The sequence below is a fragment of the Microtus ochrogaster genome, chromosome 8 (assembly GCF_000317375.1).
Source record: "Microtus ochrogaster isolate Prairie Vole_2 chromosome 8, MicOch1.0, whole genome shotgun sequence".
NCBI classification, from domain to species: Eukaryota; Metazoa; Chordata; class Mammalia; order Rodentia; family Cricetidae; genus Microtus; species Microtus ochrogaster.
Genome location: NC_022015.1, coordinates 57,284,084 through 57,289,559, shown reverse-complemented (window position 1 = coordinate 57,289,559; position 5,476 = coordinate 57,284,084).

Genomic DNA, 5,476 nt, shown 5'->3' with positions numbered 1-5,476 from the left:
TATCCCTTTGTTTGTGTGTGCTGTTTACCTGTCTACATCCTTACCAGGAACTTCTGACCTAACCTGCTAGGGTTCCTCTGCATGGCATGCTAAATGATGCCCTCTCTCTAAGTATCGCTGGAATTACTGAGTACATTAGCTTACAGGTCAAAGGAGAAGTGAGGTTACAACTAACACTAATGTTTCTAATCAGCTAACCTAAAAGTAGACAGTTACTGAGATGAGTCCAATGTGGTCCATGGGGTCCTTATGAGTGGGCAAGAGAGGCTGGAGAAAGGGAAACAGAAAGATGGCCGTGTGAGAAAGACTCAGCCTGAAGTTGCTGAAGGACAGGGGTCACTAGCCAAGCCTGGATAGCCTCAGGCTGCCTAGCAAGGCAAAGAAATGGAATCTTCCAGAGAGTTTCCTGAGGGAATAATGCTTCTTTAGAACACCCGGACTTTATCCCAGTGTGGGAACTATTCTATACTTCAGAACTACATAACTGTAAGCTAGTCCATTTGTATTCCTTCAGCAACACAGATTTTTGTGGCGACTGGTGATAGCAGCAAGAAGCAATGAACACATCTTGTTCCCATAAATTTTATATATATAAAACCCAACCCATCCTGGGTCTTATGTAAGCTAAAATTGCCAGTTCAACTCAAACATCAACGAGGCTGCTCCCTCCCTGCCATGCTGCTAGTGTGAACTGGTCCTTACATGCCAGGGAGGATGCTGGTTGCTCCTCAGTGCTGCCTAGACATCCCAGCTTCTGTGGTCTCCTAAGAAACACCATCCGCTCCTGCCACTTTGGCCTCAGCTAAAAGACCCCTGCCGCATGGAGGGTTGTTTTGTTTTGTTTGTTTGTTTTCTACCAGCAAACCACATTCAGGTTTGGATAAGCCTCCCTTTTCTAACTTGAAGAATTAGGCTGCCATGATACTTCTTCTATAGGAGCAAAAGCCTGCCTGTTCCTAGACACGCTTGTGCGTCATCTGTCCCCTATAATGGCTGGGTGCTGTAGCCTCACCTGACCATTTCCCCAGGCCCTTGCCTGCTCTGCACTCCTCAAGAAGATCCAGCTTCCATGATGCTCCATTCTCCTCTCTCCCCTCTTCCTGAACATGGGCTCCAACATCCACTCTTCGGCACATTTCTCCCCAGGGGAGTAAAAAGCACACACGAACCCATCCCCAGCGCAGCACTTTGCTGTACATCTTCACTGTCACCTGAGAATGACCTGCTTGAAGATGCCATGGTTTATTTTTACTCTTCCTGTGATCTTTTTTGATATTAAAAAACAATGTCCATGTGCCTGGCATCCTGGATGCGCTGGAGAATTAACATGAGGAATGTCTTACCATCCTTGAAGACATTAGAAAAATGGCTCTAGTGTCCTCACTTTGACATCATCACAGGCTGATGGGACTCTCCCTGGACTGGGACATCTCTATCAGAGCCGCCCATGCAGCTGGTTTGCATCTGTAAGGAGAACACGATGTTAATAGTGTTATTGAATTAAACCTCAGCATCCTTGTTTGAGCCACTTTGCTTTCTCTAGAGAGAAGGTGTCAGACATCCTTTCTCAGGACTGGTACTTCAAAGCATCCTGATGCTGCTCCCTTTGCTCCTGCCTGGAAACCAAACACACCACTGAAAGCTTGGGTGTGAAAACACCCGGATCTGCATGTCAATATCCAATTCCTGAGGGCCCTTGGGGAGAGCCCTGCTAGGGGAGAGGACAAATTTATAAATGAGATTAGCTGCGCTGCTTGCAAATAGGAAAAGCAGGAATGAAGGTGGAGTTAGCACTTTCCAAGCTTTGGGGCTGGGAATTTTGTTGTAGATGGAAACAGCGCTAGGCTGTAATAGAGGATGTAAACGTAACCTCAATGAAAGTGACAATGAAAACAACAACACTGGGTACTTGCTTTGACTCTAGAATTAGTGTCTCCTGAAGCTTAGTGCGTGTTCTGGAATCTCAGTCCAGTTTCATCAGCTTATTGGGCATAGAGAAGTGGATGCCATTGCTCTTTACTCATGGTATTTTAATTAAATCCACTGTCCTCTAAAGCATGCAGAACTGAGTTAAGATCATGCAAGATGTTTTCCAATGACAGTATCTGCTTTAAAAGTAATCGCAAGGCAAGATGGCTCAACCAGGTGCTTGCCGTGGAAGCCTGTTGATCTGAGTTTAGTCCCCTGGGACACATGTAAAGATGGAAAGAGAGACCTGACTCCACAAATTTGTCCTCTGGCTTCCTTGCACACACATGTGCTGTGGCATGTGTGCCCTTCCCCACAACAACAGCAATAAAGTAGTTAAAGTCACTAATGGTTTCTGCTTAGGACTAACGTTTATGAGAACATTTATTTTTATCTTCTCTTCAGTTATTAAGGAAGTTAATAAAAACAAAGTGTTATGTTAAGCAGGTTAAAACAGGGAAGTCACAATCCCGAGTTTCTTTGTTAAGACACAGAAAATAAGGAATCCTTTGGAAAAATCCCCTAAGTGGGTTCCACACTCTAGAGTGCTCTGTTGGGTAAATGGTGTGCGGGGAAGAATGCACACACAAGTATGTGTTGTAAAGTTCAACATATGTTCCACATGCTGATTGGTAAACACAAGAGCCTAACGGCAAAAAAAAAAAAAAAAAAAAAAAAGCCAATTCAAAGAGAAGCATACAAACAAGTTTGGCTGGAGTTAACAGATTAAAAACACACGGTCTACTGTTTTCAGTTTTGTTGTTGTTTCCTTTCCATGGTTGTAACATACTTTGATAACGAGGAGACATATCCTTTCAGTGATTCTGACATCGCCTGTCTTGGGCCTGCAGCTCAATTCTCCCACACACTAGCTTTGGGGATTTTTCGTTTTGTTTTGTTTGTTTGTTTTATTTTGGACAAATTAGTTTACTTCCTAGTTGTTAGGTGTGTGTGTGTTATATATGCATGTTATATATACATGTTTCCATGTGAGTGTGGAAGTCAGAGGTCAGTGTTTGAGGTCTTCCTCAATTTGCTTTTCCCCTTATTTTTGAAACAGTGTGACATTCAAGAAATTTGCAAGGATCCTTCTGTCATGGTCCCTCCCCCTCCAGCTCTGGGATTATATACACATGTCTCCATACCCAGCTCTTACAGAGATGCAAACTCAGGTCTTCATGCTGACACAGAAGATCCTCTACTGGCCGAGTCATCTCTGCAGCCAGGGTCCTAGTCAAGGAGAGACAACAAGGTGTGCAAAGTGACTTGGGCTTAATTGGTGATCATTGCATCTAAGTTACCGTCTCTAAAAGAGGCCTATTGTGCCTAATCCCGAAAGGCCAGTCTTTGTGGGAAATCTGTAAAGAGAATAAAAGAAGTTGAATGGGTACGGGAACATGAAAGATGGAGAACATTTGTTTCCCTGGTACATTAATTTCTGTGTCAGGTAAATTAACCAAGATAAGTGAGTTATTATTCAATATTCTTCCATTTACTATTCCCATCATCATATTTTTATTTGAAGACACAGACCTCATAAAAGAGAAGAGAACAAAAATCCAGCTAGAGACTTGTCACTCAGAAAAGCAAAGCGAGTAGTGGCCCTGAGAGTATAAAACACAGAACTTAATGCTATCGTCTCAAAGGGCACTTGAAAAATTTAGACAGAATTGGACACAGAGTAAAGATAAGCTGTGTCATGTGACAATAGAGATGTGCATGTCAAGTATGATGTAAAATATATTGATACAGTGAATCGTGACTTAAAGTATAGTTTAAATCCCACTGTTCAAAAAGCAAGGAAGGATCAAAGCTCCTTTCCAATAAATAAGATTCTCTCTTGGTTTTGTTCAACAACGAAGTCTTTGCTTCTAGGGACTATAAACTCCCATCTCAAGGGCCTTATCTTCGAGTCAGTGTCAAGTTATGTAAGTATTATTTCAGATCAAAATTCATTTGTAGTGATACATTTATCCATTCCATGGGGACAGACATTATAAAACATTATCAAATTAAGTAAAAAACAAACAAACAGAACAAAACATGTGGAAGTAAATGATTTTTGCAATTTTTACCCCCAAATGCTTAGTTGGTCCTCTGCAAGGCAGCCTCCTGAAATAGCAAGAGAAACTGAGAGCAGACTCACTCTGCTGCTTCTGAAAGAATATGGCCCCAAGTTGTGCGATAGTTACAGAGGAATGACAGTGTGGTAATGCCCACATAGGCTGTGAAGAAAGTGTGGACTCAGAGTGGTCTCAAGAAAACGAAACAAACACTGTAACATAGACACCAGACAAAACGAAACAAAACCCGGCAGGGCTGAGAGAATTCTTTAGTCCGCAGACAAAAGCAGGTGTTAGATTTTACAGCTGGGAAAAGTAGGGCTAAGATTGGCTAAGTGACTTGCTTAATTGGTCTACTGTTCCAACCTACTCTGCCTTCCTGTCCCCTAGCTTGGGCTACATCCATCCCTCTCAGGATTTCTGTCCTCTGCTGCTTCTGACTTGGTGACCTTGGCTGTTTGGAAAGCCATTCCTCCACTCCTTCGAGTGCTTTATGCTTTGCTGCTTCTGGAATCCATCCCTGTCAGATTATTAATACAACATGAGCAGCAACTGCGCGCACTGTTTTCCTTGTGTTTACGTTTACAACCTAAAGAAACTCCACCGGGGTAGAATTTCAATATTAGGAGAAAGGTCAGAACTTTAACGGAAGGGAGTTGATGAATGAGGGAAGATACGTGCTTACGAACACCTAACATCCTACCAACAGGGCGTTGTTAGTTCCTCCTGTCTTCAGTCACTAGTTCTCTCCTGATGTGGAGCGGCTGCCCAACCTCTGAATGCTCGTCAGCATCCACCTGGCTCTTCCCTGCTTTCCATTCCAGATTTGTTTAAATTTCATCTGCTTTGTTTACACGCTGAGGTTTTCTTGCCTAAAGGTAATACAAATTAAAGTTAGGTAAGACATCAAACTATAATACATTATATATATTATAGCATATTTTATATGAAAACTACCTAGCAGATGCCATATTTTCTGTTTCTGTAGTTTTACTTTGGGAATCCCAAATAAATGTACACACAGTAAGCTAGTATCAAGAAAACAGAATGTCTATGAGGAGTAACCATTTTCCATTATTTTCTCGGGGCCACTTCTTTGCTGTACAGTTGATATTTGTTGCTCAGATCTGCAGACCAGAAAGAACCTGTTCTACCCTAAAATAAAAAAGTGCCAAGCCTATCTTCATCATACTAGGTTCCAGTGGTTTCATTGGTCTTAGCGGCCTCAGCTGGACATGGTGGAAAGATAACTTCTAAGGATGCATACAGCCAGAAGGTGATAACAGAAAACTTCCTGGCATGCAAGGACAGACTGAGTGAATGACCACGGACAGCCTGTCTCGGTATCAGACGATATCACATCCAATCAAGTTGACAGTCAAGGTTGGCCCATCACAGTTGGCTTTCTGATAGCTTTTCTCCCTATTGACTATCTAATTGGCGCT